Genomic DNA, 15,476 nt, shown 5'->3' on the forward strand with positions numbered 1-15,476 from the left:
GAAAATGGGAAATGGATATGAAAATGGAGTTAATGTCCATTCAAGTTATAATTTACTCCTGTTGTTATTTTGTATTTTGTTTTGATTGTCGCTGGAGATTCTGTCACAAGTCATCATGGTGACATTGTTAATCACTGCTGTTTCAATTATTGGTTTTAATTTAAAGAAAAATAGTTGCCTGAATGTACCAGGTGGATTTATTTGGAAGATTTCTGTTAAGCAGAGCTCCTTGTACCTAGTATTTTATAAAAAATACAAATTTTTTTTGTCATTTCTGGAGTTATTTAAATGGTATAAATATGTTAAGTCAAAACATGTTCTCAATGAATATTTATCATGGGTACATTTGCTCTCCAAGTGAATGTGTAAAGTATTAATATATACATATGGAAAATTAAATGGAAATGAGCTCCTGGGAGAGTCGAAGCTTGCTGCCAAAAGCCAGTTCTCAGTCTCTGACTATTTGTTCATTGTAAATGGAACAATTCTCTGTGTCTATTGCAGGTTCTTTAATCGCTGAATGCTTCCATTCACATTAGTTTCACTTGATTGTTCTTTTATGTTGAATTGGAGCTTTTGATATATTGGTAAATTCTAAATTGCTAGACTACTTTTTAACAATTTAAGGCAGCACTTAATTTAATATTAAATTCATGAAAACAGAGAACTGAATACAGTATGCATTTACTTTATCATATCCTACATACAGCATGTCTCCTAGGAATAACCGTGTGATAGTCACCATATCTTGGCCATTAAGCTGTAAAACTTGCACTATAGCACACTGCTCACTCTTCCCATTCATACTACCCTCCTCTTAAAATCAAGAAACCGCACCAATATCTATCTGAATGCATCATGTCTTAGTGCGCAACTGCTGGGTCCAGGACTGTAAGATACTATAAAAGTTGCGAACACAGCCCAGTCCATCACACAAGCCAACTTTCCATCCATTGACTCCTACTACATTTTTCATTGTTGTGGAAAGTCAGCCAACATCATCAAAGACCCGTCTCACATTGGTTATAATCTCTTCCAACCTCTTCCATTGGGCAGAAGATACAAAAGCTTAAATGCACATCCCAAGAGATTCAAGAACAGATTCTTCCCTGCTGGTATGAGACTTCTGAATGGACCTCCCAATTTTAAACTTAGTGTTGACCTTGTTCTTTGTGTACCATCTCTGAAGCAGTAACGTTGCATTCCTTGCTCTGTACTATTATGTCTATGCACTGTGTCTGGTATGATCTGCCTGTACTGCACACAAAGCAAAGCTTTTCACTGTTCCTAGGTACATGTGACAATAATAAATCAAATCAAATTCCAAGTTATTTCATCACAGGGTCATGAAATGGTTGTCTTCCTCCCTTCCTGGGCTCAGCAGTAGCATTCTGTCTGAGAGATAATAGCTTGTGTGTTCAAGTGGCATCACGGATTCTCCTTCAACCGTAGACCAATTGGCTAAGTTTGGGTGAGGTGATGAGGAAAGCTTTTGGAATCTCATGAATTAGCTTATGCATTTGTGCACCTAGCACCTTCTGAGCTCAAGCCTGATGACTTAATATATATACATTATAAGCCAATCTCCATGCTGGTCACCTGAATTGGTAATGTTTATTGTCACACTGAGTATAAAAAGGTTTACCAGGATATTGCCTGGCCTGGAGGAACTCATGGAAAAAGGACTGAAAGCAGAAGTCAAGGCTAACATTTACTTTCTTCCTTGCCAAACACTATTTAACTCTGGGATGAGTTAAAGTGCAACAAATTGTAGCCCTTTCAGTCTCCCGGGCTTTATAAGATCATTCAGCTATTTCAATGAACCTAACCTTGTTAACATTACTAAACATACACATTAAATGCAGAATCATATATAAATCAGTAGATTCTCCTAAAGTTAGGGGGGTGTGTGTGTGTGTGTGTGTGTCTATGTGCGTCTGTGTATGTGAGTGTCTGTGTATGTGCGTGGGTGTCTATGTGTATCTGTGTGTGTCCGTGTGCGTGCGTGTGTCTGTGTGTGCGTGTCCATCCATTAAAATAATTTCCAGAACAGCATTACTGTATGGAACACCTTGAATATTTGTGTTCGTCGCAGTATAAGAGGCTACTTTGGACAATACAAAATAAAAGCATTTCTCCATCTTAGTGAAGTCTATGTTACCACATTGTATCAAAAGTCAGTAGATAGACGGCAATGCATCATTTGTCAATAATTCTCATTTTCCGCCTGTCAGATATCATTAAATATTTACTCACACAGCCTTTAGCAGCTCGCATTCTGCAAATAATCAGTCTAAGTTAATAATCCCCTTACTGAGCTGGCGTAAGTTCCTCAAATCTTGACTCATTGGAAAGACTCATGATCCTGATGTATGCAATCTGCAGTCAAGCGGATGCTGTTTGTTCCCTGACAGGTTCCCCTTCATTAATCTTGGCCGTGGCACTCCAGTACCTTATTGATTTCCCATCTGTTTTCCCATCGATAGTCTGGTCACATTTAAAGTCAACGTGAGGCAGTCACTTAAAACAAAAAAGGCAGTTTATCTTGGGACTGCAGATCTAATGTGATCAATGTTTTCTTGCAAATGAACCAATCATCACTTCTTTATCGAAATGGATTCTACTCTAATAGTGCATTGATTATAATTGAATTTTGTTGTCCTCTTGGCATCTATGTTTTGCGGCAACATGATTGGAATTGTCAATTTGGATTCTTTCGAGGTAGGTGATGGTGAGATCCAATATCAGGCACTGACTGTAGTTAAACTGAAGGCTAGAAGTAATTTGTAGGTAATTATTGGTATTGCAACAGGCCAGAATCTATTGACCACAGGATCCAATATGAGTCAGTTGTGTTCAAAAATGGCGACGTATGTGTTTTGAAGAATTACTGAAATGGAGTTCGTCATCTGGCAAAGGTTTCCTTTTCCCTTCTAAAGTTGTTTGCACCTGGCTAGTGCTTTCATGTGTTTTGCTCTCTCCAGACTTCTCTCTTTTTCTTCTGAAGATTGTCAGTTAAGTTTCATATCACCAAAGTGTATGACACTAACATAAATACGTACTGCACTTTTTTGACAGTGACTCTGATAACATAGGGACAAGAATGGATCAACCTAATCTATGGTTTTTCTGGCAATTAGATCATGGATAATATATATTCCAACACCATCCACTCATCTTTGTAACATACCTGTCAAAATGCTTTGCTAGCAAAAAAAATCAGAAATATAAGACTGCCTCTGGGAACTTAAAACACAATAAATCTAAGGATAGTGCTTCAGGCCAAGCCAAGTTCTGAGAATTCAATAATTCTTGAGATAACTTTTTCAGGTCTGGAGCTACATTTCCAGCAATTGTATTTGGAATGGTCACAAAATGACTGAGGAACTTGGACCATCCATAAAGATTAAATAATCCACTAGGACTTTTAATTGTGAGGTCTACACCTCAGGCTCTAATTGAAACCTGGGGAGAATGTCACAAATAATGTTTGGTTTGAAGTTGAGTCCTATAGATCAGATTTAATGCTTTTGGTTGTAGCGATATGACAATATTGGTTCTATGGGCTCGGACTCAGTGAGGAAGAGTGCATCTACGATCTGATTTTAACATCCTGTATTCATCAAAAATACAGGGAGATGACCGTATCATCAATATACAAAAGTAAACTTCTGGTGAATTTGTTCTGACTCCGGGTAATGTTAAACTGAGACATGAACTGAGCTCAGGGGTGTCTGGGCTGGAGATACCTGATGTGACACGAGAAGAAAGTGATTTAAAAATGGCTGGATTTTCAGAGCAGTAGCAGTCTCATGCAGGTTAATACCCTGCTCCTTCTTTTTGTCAAACAAAAGAGTATTTCTGACAGAATATCCTGATCAGGTCTCCTTCAGAAAGATGGAGCTGTACTTTCACTCTGACAGTCCATCATAATGCAGCACTGTCATGGGAAAAAAAACACATACCCCATTTATCACAACAGTCAGTTACGGTATTCTATGAGTTAATTGTTTACAATCACAGCCAGTTACTTTGACAGCTCTCGAGAAAAAAATAAGTACATAAGTGTGAGTTTAGCGTATCAACAGGGTAGGTGCCAGGTGGGCACGTGTAGTGTGACAATTAAGTATACGTGGTAGGGTACCAAGTGGTTAGGTGGTAAAGTAGTGGGAGGAAATAGTGTCAGGGGTTAATTAGCAAAGTGCATAGAATGCCAGGCAAATAGGGTGTCAGGGTGCAATGCTAACTAAGTAATAGAATGTTTAGGATAAGATGGGTAATGCAGGAGATATTAGGAGCAAATGGATAGGGGGTTTGTGCGTCCAGTAGCATGACAATGAATTGTTGTTTGCCAGTGGTGAGGAACAGGAGTGTTATCAGGTTCCAGAAGGGGTCTGCAGGAGAGATGGTGGATGCAGTGACAGTACAGGGTTAAGATGGACTTAGGGGAGTTTTGGTCTCAGTACTTTGGGGAATTGTATGAGTCAGTCTTGGTGTTGTGTGGTGTTGGGTCCCTATGGTATGGTAAGTTGTTGGAGCAAGTGTCCTGTCCTGGGTTGGCTCAAGGTTTAATGGTATAAGGCATCTGGGGGAAGTATAAATTGGGGTACATGAGATAAGTTGGGATGTCAGTTTAATAGTTACTCATGAGTTAGTCTAGCTTGTTAATAGTCTCGCCTTTCCTGAGTAATTAATGACATTATTTTTACCTGAACCCTCTGAAATCTCTAATCTAAATGGATACTTTTGGAGGGGAAAGGAATTTCTCAGTAGAATCTTCAATCACCTCAGCAATTCCTTCAGACTCTGCTTCACTGGGCATTCTTCAGCCTCCTCGTGCACAACTCTCATCTACATTTCAGAAACCAATATCTGGCCATCAGAAAACTGAGGCTAATCTTTTATTGGTTTCACTGTGATCCAGAGGAACAAGAGTGACCTACAAGAAGTCTTCGGCCCACACCTCCTCCAGCTACTCTTTGCAGAACCATGATTCCCCTCAGATTTAAGTTCCCAATGAACTCTGTCTCTCGTCTTGCATCAGATATTTCCATGGGTCTTTGTCCTCTCAGATCTTTTTCTCACCTTTGTCAGCCATCATATTGTTGACTTTAGGCAAGATATTGTTTAGAAAAAAGAAAATACTACTCAAATGTTCAAAGCCTTATGTTTCATATCACATAGTCAGATGAACTTAGCATTTGTTTTGATCCTTGCAGAGAACACTTAAAGCATGCACCCATCCCCACTCTTCTCAGTGGTTAGTATTGCTGCCTCACAGTACCAGGGACCAGGGTTTGATTCCAGCCTTGAGTGGAGTTTATACATTCTACCCCTGTCTCCGTGGCTTCCCTCCAGGTGCTCCGGTTTCCTCCCACAGTCCAGAGATGTGCAGGTTAGGTGGATTAGTTGGGCTAAAATTGACCTTTAGTGTCCAGAGATATGCTGCTTGGATAGCAAAAACCCTATGTAGGTTTACTGGGATGCAACGGGATGTTCTTTGGAGGGTCTGTGCAGACTAGACTGGCTGAATGGCCTCTTTCTGCACTGTATGGATTCTATGAATTGCTTTCACATTTTTGATGAACTATCATCTCTGATTTATGAAGTGCCTCCCACCTCAGCAGATCTGATGCTGAAACCTACTCCCATGTCCTTAAGTAAAATGTGCTCACTTGACTATTCCAATACTCTCCTGAAATGGCATCCCAGCTTCCAATCTCTGGATCCAGCACTTCTGGATAATGCCTTTAAGATGCTACTTAAAACCTACATCATTGACCAATTCTTTGGATAGCTGACCGAATATCTCCTCAAGTGGCTAGCTGTCAAATATATTCTCACAACGCTGTTGTAATGCACTTTGGAATGGTTTACTACCTTAAAGATGCCATATAAATACCGTTGTTAGAGTTGTAATGTATATTGGCACTTGCAACGCTGCAGTATTTTATCTCAATAGCATTGAGCAACACCAAACACAATATGACTACAATTCAAACTGCATCCTTTATGTTCTGTCATAACACAGGGCTCCCATGTGTAACTTACATGGATTGTTCCAATTTATTTCACGTAGGGATCAGACCGAATGGGTTTTCATCAAGGCCGGTATTAAAAGATAAATTTATGTACTTTCGGATTATATTGTATTGAAAGATGATTTTTTTTATTATTAAAGTGAGCAGAACCAATGTGACAGAATGGGCAGAGAACAATAATATGAAGGGAATCAATGACCCAATCCACATGCCACACTGAGATACATATGGTCATCCTCCAGATCATTGATACTCCACAGTTTCAGCGGCTCCAGTTCATTGAGCAGCTCAGTGGGATGTACTTTGTGTATCTTGGTGCTTCTTACAGCAGGTTTGAACATTCCAAAGAGTGGTACATGTTGTAGAGACATCTCGGCCTGGCTTGGTAGCCTCCCAGTTTGGCATTGGCCTCCTGGGCTGGTGAGGCAGACTTCCAACCTGGCGTAGTGGTCGTTTTGGCCATTGTGGCAGATTCTTGATCTAACGTGGCAGTCTCTCCTGACATGATGATCTCTCAGTGGTCCAGGAGGGCGGTCTCTGGGCCCGGCATGTTTGTCTTTTGGCGTTATGTAGCAGGCTCTGGGCCTAGGAACGTCTCAGCATGGACGTCCAGTCTCGAGGTGAATCCTCCAAGTGTGGTCCACTGTGGCTAAGCACTTAAAAAAGACTATAATTTTTTTTAACTTGCAGCTTTATTTCTTTATTTGCTATTTAAACTTAAGAAGCTGTTACCCGACTGTAATCACTGTGATGTTTAACTTTTAAGTTTATTTTTTCTTAATACTTTGTTCTTTTGATTCTGTACCAAGGTACTTGTGCCTAAATTGCGCCTTGTGTGGTGACATTATTCACTTTTCACTGTACCCCTGTACTTTTGTACTTGAGTGCATGTGACAATAAAATTGAAATCAAAGCAAATCAGTGGGGAAATATAGGACTAAAGTTCCACGATGGATCCAGAACATGGTTCCTGTTATACTGGCATGACAATATTATAAATGTTTAATGTGATATTCTAAAAGCTACATTTTCAAATACTGAAACTCCAGGTGGCTTCTGAGTGTCACCAGAAAGCTTTTGTGACAAGAATGCAACTTATCTCTGGGGAGAACAAAAAGGATTTTTTTCTGATGTGACTCATCTCGGGTCAGATCGAAAAATAAATTAAACCCAATTGACATAGTCATTGCTATATGTTGGTGTGTCATTCAAACACAAAGGCTGACTGAAACTACAAGGGGTGAAAAGCCATAACTTTAGATGGTTTGAATTGCAACATCACTGTATATTTGGCCACTGACTCGCCATTTGATGCAAGGTTATATGATAAGGTGATGAGAGATGTTGCTCTATGCTAAAAGAAATATTAGCACAAGTCAACCCATCTATAAAGAGAATTCCATCACAGAAAGAGTCCTGCAAATAAAACCATCAAATTGCAGAAATCAGTCAAGCAGTCAAGTAACTAAATGCAATAATTCAAAGAGACGTTAGACAGTGGTTTTTTCACCACCATGCCTTGGCAGCAGATCCCCCAAGATTTAATGTGTCCATCAGCATGTCATCGTGGACCTAGGAATGTGCCGGCCTACAACACTTGGGTGAGGTCAGGTCCTTGCTCTGGAAGACCAGCAAGTTTGATGGCAACCAAACAGCATCTTTTATTGAAAACAACAAATGCTAGAGATCACAGCAGGTCAGACAGCATCCATGGAGAGAGACCAAGCTAACATTTCAAGTCTCAATGATTCTTCATAAGATGAAGAGTCATCTAGACTCAAAACATTAGCTTGCTCTTTCTCTATGGATGCTCTCTGAACTACTGTGATCTCCAGTATTTGTTGTTTTTGGTACAGATTCCAGCTTCTGCAGTAATTTGCTCCTACAATTGCCTCATGAAGGAGCAGCACTCCAAGAGCTAGTGCTTGCAATTAAACCTGTTGGACTATAACTGGTTTAGTGTAATTTTTAACCTTGCTCCTACAATGTCTTTTATTGAATTGATATTTGTCTCGGTGTGCATCCCGTGAAACAGGGGTCCATTCATTTATCAGACCTTCCTAGTGTCTCAAATATATGTAAGTGGAATCTTGTTCAGGTAAAGCATGCCTTTTGCTTGTCTGTTCGATGGACTCAAACTTCAATGCTTGTTTGTTTGTTACTGCACAGAACCGAACTGCTTCAGTTACTACAAGTGTACATGAAGAAAATGTTACCAATAAAGTATGTCTTTGAAATGAAAGTCTACAATGTGAGGAGAAAAACACTCTCCATCTTCAAAATTCACCTGAGAAATCTAAGTCTGCCCAAATCAACTCCAAGAATTACCACAGCTCTGACCAACCTCAGTACTCTCACAACTTTCACTCCAGCCAAAAATATCAATTCAACTAAAAATAAAATCAGACTTGCACCAAAAAAGAGACAGAGTTAAATTTCATTTTTTGTAACTATGATTTTTTGCTATCTAATCTAATATTGTATACGTGTGACAGTTTGCGTGAGACAAATGAATGAGATCTCATTTTTGTTTACAACTGGGATACAAACATTTTCCTTTTAAAGTACACACAAGGTTGCTGCTGTGTTTTTAGAATTGGCCAGGCACACCAAGGGTAAGAGAGTACACATACCCACATACAAAGATGTGGATTATGGGCAAATAACAGGAAATACCCTAAAACTTTTCTGTGTCATAGGTTGAAGGGGACCACTAATTTCTTTGCTTTCTTTAGATAAATGGCAATACCATTGCAGAGAACCAAAAACATCAGGAACTGTGGATGCTGGAAATCTGAGACTAAAATAGAAATAGCTGAACAAACTCAGCAGGTCTGGCAGCAACAATGGAGAGAAAGCAGAGTAAAAGTTTCAGGTCCCTTCTTCAGAACAAAAACTTTTATTGATTTGCTTTTCTATTGCCATATATACCTAGGCACAGTGAAAACTATTGTGTTGCGTGTAGTACAGGCAGATCATACTATGTAATGTGCATAAGGGTAATAGAATAGAGTGAGAAATGTAATGTCAGAGCTGCAGAGAAAATGCACAAAGAGTGAGATCAACATTAAATTTTAAATTTCAGGGGTTCATAGAACATAGAACATTACAGCACAGTACAGGCCCTTCGGCCCCCGATATTGTGCCACACTGTCATACTAATCTGAAGCCCATCCTACCTACACTATTCCATGTACGTCCATTTGCCTGTCCAATGATGACTTAAATGCACTTAAACTTGGCAAATCTATTACCGTTGCAGGCAAAGCATTCCATACCCTTACTGCTCTCTGAGTAAAGAAACTACCTCTGACATCTGTCTTATACCTATCTCCCCTCACTGTAAAGTTGTGTCCCCTCGTGTTGTCGTTCCCATACTTGGATTCATTCATTCAGCAGCCGAATAACAGTGGGGAAGAAGTGATTCTTGAATCTGTTGGTACGAGTATTTTTGTACCTTCTGGCCGATGGAGGAGGCTGGACTAGTCTATAGCCGGGGTGGGAGGGGTCTTTGATGATATTGGCTGCCTTTCAGAGGCATCAAGAAGTATAGATATAGTCAACGGATGCAAGTGTGACTGTGTGACAGACTGGAAAACGTTTACAACTCTCTCTAGTTTCTTACAGTCCGGGGCAGACCAGTTGCCGTATCAAGCTGTTTTGTTTTGGGATGGAATGCTCTCCATAATGCATTTCTAAAAATTTGGCAAGAGTCTTTATAAACATGTCAAATTTTCTTAGCCTCCTGAGGAAGTAGAGGCATTATGGTGCTTTCTTGACTGTCGCATCAATGTGTGTGGGCCAGTATAGATTGTTGGCAATTGTCACGGTTAGGAACTTGATGCTCTCAACCATCACTACCACAGCTCCATTATGTAGACAGGGCCCTCCACCACGATTCTGGAAGTCAATGACCAGATCGTTCATTTTGCTGACGATGAGGGAAGGATTGTTATCTTGGTAGATGGTATTGTATGACTTTCAGAAAGGGAGCAGCATATTTTCAGTGCAGCCTCTTAAAGCAGCACGCCGTATTGAAAACAAGACCTGAAACTGACTTTTTTATGGATCCAATGTAAATAACATGCAGTCCCATAGATTAGACAAAACCAGTCAGAGTCATTGTTGGAGGGTACTATTGAGGTAACTGCCCATAGAAATTTGGGGAAAAAGGCCAAAATCGTCAGTTTCAAACCTCGAGCATTCTCTTGTTCTTATGACCATCAAGGTGTGTGTGTGTGTGTGTGTGTGTGTGTGTGTGTGTGAGAGAGAGAGAATGGATTTATATTTGGATGCAACCATACCATTGTATCATTACAGGCAAATATAATAGTAAATACTATTGTCTAAATTTCCCCATCTTAACAATTCTTGCTAATCCTTGAAGAATGATTCCAGCTTTTGTCCTAAATTTGCTCCCATACCCATGAGTTTGTGCTTCCTGGTCTGACTGATCTGGCATATTTGAAAGTATATTGTTGTGTTAAGTCTGTTATATACAGTAAACTTCATGAGTTCATTGCTAGTGAATGTCATGAAGTCTAAAAACTTGTTTTAATTCACTGGGATCAGGTCAACTGCAAGATTGGAGACAGAATGTTTTGTTCACTACTCTCTGTATCACCATTTGTACTCACCACAGATTTGATTTGATTTGATTTGATTTGATTATTGTCACATGTATCAAGATACAGTGAGAAGTATTGTTTTGTGTGCTAACTAGACAAATCATACCTTACATAAGTACAGATTCGAATGGTGCTGAAAAAAACGCAGCAGGTCAGGCAGCATCCGAGGAGCAGGAAAATCGATGTTTCGGGCAATAGCTCTTCATCAGGAATGAGGCCTCATTCCTGATGAAGGGCTTTTGCCCAAAATGTCAATTTTCTTGTTCCTTGGATGGTATATGACCTGCTGTGCTTTTCCAGCACCACTCGAACCTTGACTCTAATCTCCAGCGTCTGCAGTACCCATTTCTGCCTTACCTAAGTATATCAGGGGAATAAATAAAGTAAATAAAACCCTTTTCCACACAGCTGAATGAAGTAATTGCTTCAAATTTTGTAATGATAGCAATGTCCTGCTTTTGTCATTAGGGCACTTGCACTAACAGCTCATTCAGTCAGGGCACGTTGTGAGGTGCATATCCCTTCATTACATTTCTACATGCTGCTGCAAGTCCGAAAACATGTGCATAGAGTCTGATCCAATCATGATTGATGGATGCAAGTATGTGTGCATCATTGTGCTTGTGAGTTAAGATGATGGTGGCAGGAAGGAGGAAATGTGGTTTAAATCCAGTAAAATAGCAACTTCTAAATGGTTTCAGCTTCCCATCCATGGTGATGGTAAAATATAAAGTCCTGAGTACTTGATCAACTGAAAGAAATACAAAGTATTCATCAAAATTAGCTGAAGTACAGAAAACGTGTTTTGAAAACATACTTTTTAACCTGAAACAGAAGTCATAATCTCTTCCTGTGATAAGTATACTTTAAATGACAAAGCTATATCACAGCACAGGCATCCAGTTTTTAATGGATGAGTTTTGTGCTGTGACTTTAAGATTCAGACTTCTGCAAAATTAGCCCTGTTCTGTGTATTCAAAATGCATATATGTTGGTTCATTGCCACTATTTCATTTACATTCTTTATTATTCATTCTATATCTAATTTCCCGAGAGTTGAGTGTACTAAGTGGATCTCTAGAGCTGCTTACATGTTGCAAATTACATCAGATGTGATACTAAAAACTTGTTTGGAACACATTTTTAGCCAACTGCCTTGAGATACCCTGTGGCATAACTGCCTTACAGCACAAAATCACTTGCTTAAGAAAATTGGTAAAGGCACTTTTGTATTGGCACAGAAATATTGGCTTTGTAATCACAACAAATTGCATTTTTAAATTGAAACTTAACATCAAAAAGTTTTGTGACCCACGCACACACCCTCTCACAGACTTATACCCCTTTGCACTCACACTCACACTCACATATATAAATACACACACTGTCTCACAGATACTCATACCTCCCCGCGCGTGCACACACAGACACACAAGTTTATGGGGTGAATTTGTACTCGCAGAATTGCATTTTATTTTGCTCAAAAACTGCATGAATCCTTGTTAGATTCTGTAAATCCCTTTCTTGGAGGCACAGACAGCCTCACACAGGGCACCTCACATCTTCAATGCATTATCTGGGCCAACATGGCAGCTATTGTTAAAGTTCATTTGAGAATATAACTTCAAGAAAGTTCTGGAATTTACATACGAAAGAATGAAAGCATTATGCCCATTCTAAAGGATGAGAGATTTAACAAACAATCCAGGTCTTTTTCAATATATAATTTCAGTTACATCGCACTGTAATCTTTAAAATACAAATTCTGTGTCATATGATCTCATACTCTGTAACCACCTGATGAAGCAGCTGCGCTCCAAAAGCTAGTGCTTCCAAATAAACCTGTTGGACTATAACCTGGTGTTGTACGATTTTTAAAAATGCTGGAAAAAGCTTGCCTTTACTGGAGAGTCTGGATCGTGCAGAGGACCTAAACAGACCATGTATTGGACCAATGGGCAGCATTGGTTTGAGCAGATAACACACTTCCTCAAGTCTCACGCGACAAGCAGAAAAGGATCAGGAGGAGTACAATGTTATATGCGATTAGCAGACAGTGCTGACACTTTTTTTCATCTGACAGGGTGTAGAGAAAGTGACTTGGAAGGCTAGGATCTTAGTTGGGGGTGGGGGGTTGGTGGGGTGTGGAAGGTGGAGACTTAGCAATAAATATTTAATGTGATTAATAGTAATTAATTCAGTTAATTAATAATTCATTCTGTTGGAGAAAATGGACTTTGAAAGGGGTGTGGAACTATACCTTCAGCCTACTCTTACCTACCAAGCATGTGCATAAGGCACTATGTATGGTGTCCAATCACTTAAAAATGGAAATCCAGTCTGTAGTATTCCAGAGATTTCCTCTCTTATCATCTCTTGATGCATGTTATAATATATATATATAAGGAGCAGGTCAGGCAGCAACTATTGATATACAGGAGACAAGGAACAAAATCATCACAGTGAAGATGATTTAGAGGCACTCTTCCAAAGACACTCTGTCAAACAAGGAAATCTTTAAAGTACATCAGACCTCAAGCAATTCATGTTCAATGCTATTATCCATTCAACATGGCATCTAACTGGAAAAAAGAGAGCTGGCACAAACTTGTCTCTCCACTTCCCTTCCCCGCAGTAGTGACTTCCTAGTGACAGGCCTATGATGGGCTGGAATTCTCCTGGATTAGCTTAAATAACCAAAATTGGTCAGGCATGAGGAAACCCATGTTGTTGGCCTGCTGACAAAGTCGTAGGCGTAAAGTCATGTTGGCTCTGAAACCAGAAAATAAAACTACATTTGCTGTTTCATTTCCACTTGATAAGTTGTTATAAAACTAAACCAAAATTCAAACTGACAAGGATAAACCTAAGAGGCACCAACCCTCCGTCTGCCATTGACAAACAACAGCAGAAGGTGCTATTGTTAGATCGTCGGACTGCATGCTAACTTTAATTAGTGATATTGAAATTATTTATATTTAGAAATTGCTTATGAAGAACAACTTTTTAAAAATTATTTACCATTTAGTTCATGACAAGGTACATATGGGGAGAGATAATTGTTTAGTTACCAGTCTTCACGTCAAAGCCTTTACCATATTATAGTATTCACATTTTCAACTTAGCATTGATGTTTTTATTTCCTAAGAGCCTAGTCATAATTGCCTTCAAAAAACAAAGTTTTATTTTGGAAGGAATTGTTCCACTTTTGGTTTATGCCTCCCTCCTCCACTGTGGCATCTACATGAATGAATTCTGTCCCAGGAGTTCAAAGCCAGTGGATTTCTCTCAGCTTTTACTCTGCGCTTCAACTACTTTGACTCTGAACTTCAAACTGAACGAGCCATTAGCTTTCTTTGTCACTCACAAACATTGTTGTATCTTCTGCACATGTTAATGCTGAAACTACCAGCTATTCTCTGGGCCTTGATCCTTTACTCAGATCTTTCAACGATGGAGGTGACTGTCAAAGCTGAATTTGCTTCTGCAACAAGTTGAAGCAAGCCATGGCATCGCCAATGATTGACTTTTCTCTCACAGACGGTGGACGTTAAGCAAACAGCATCACACACAGGAAATGGGTGGAGAAGTAAGTCACAACGCCCATTTATTTTGAGGTATGACTTTGAATGGCTGTCACCCAGTATGCTTGGAACGTAGAGGGGTGGGATGGTGAATTTATTTGGGCTCTCCTCTTGTGTCAGGCATGACTTTTGTGTCAATGGAGAAAGGATAAGTTTGTGTAAAAGCATCTCCAACATTTGACTGGATCCTGTTGTATATGGTAATCATTCTGAAAGAGTTAATGAGAAGTTGCATTAATCTCCATATAACCTGATGGTACCACACAATGCTTGTGCAGAAAATCGGGAGTCTTGCGCCTGGTCCTGATGGAGCAGACATATCATCTCCCTCTTGATAGTTTATAATTATTTCTGATTGTCTGATGTTAATTGTATATATGGCTATCTTACAGTAAACTGCATCTTGACACATAAGAAAAGTGCCCCTTCTTGTTAAGCCTCACTAATTAGCAGCACAGTGGCTTAGCAGTTAGCCTGCATCTTAGGGTGTTAAAGGAAGTGGCAGAGGAGATAGTAGATCCATTGGTTACAATATTCCATAATTCCCTGGACATGGGAAAGTTCCAGTGAATTAGAAAATGGCTAATATAACACCCTTATTCAAAACTTGAGAGAGACAAAATGTGGGAAATTACAGACCAGTTAGTTTAACATCTGATGTTAGGAAAATGTTAGAATCAATTATCAAGGAAGCAATATCAGGACATTTGGAAAGTCAGCATGGTTTTGTGAAGGGCAAATCATGTTTGACTAATTTGTAAGAGTTCTTCAAAGATGTAACAAGAAAGGGGGATAATGGAGATGCTGCGGAAGTAACTTATCTGGACTTCCAGAATGTGTTTGATAAGGTGATGCACAAAAGGTAAATTCACAAGGTTGGATCATATGGGTTTAGGGGTAATTTATTAGCCTGAATGGATGACTGGCTGATGGACAGAAGACAGAGAGTCGGGATTTTTTTTTCTGGATGGCAAGATGTAACTAATGGGGTACCACAGGATTCAGTCCTTGGACCCTAGCCATTAACAACTTGTGTCTTTGGTGGGTCAGTGTGGACTCGACAGGTTGAATGGCCTGCATTATAGGGATTCTAATGGTCTTTACTTACATAGATTATTAAAATGCCTACAGAAAGGAGGATTTGTCTCGTTAGGGGTTAATTAACTCATTAAAGTTTGTTTAAGAGATTAGCAAGGAGCGTCACAACAACGTGGGCTGTTTAA

Source organism: Hemiscyllium ocellatum, chromosome 30 (assembly GCF_020745735.1).
Source record: "Hemiscyllium ocellatum isolate sHemOce1 chromosome 30, sHemOce1.pat.X.cur, whole genome shotgun sequence".
In the NCBI taxonomy this organism is placed as follows: Eukaryota; Metazoa; Chordata; class Chondrichthyes; order Orectolobiformes; family Hemiscylliidae; genus Hemiscyllium; species Hemiscyllium ocellatum.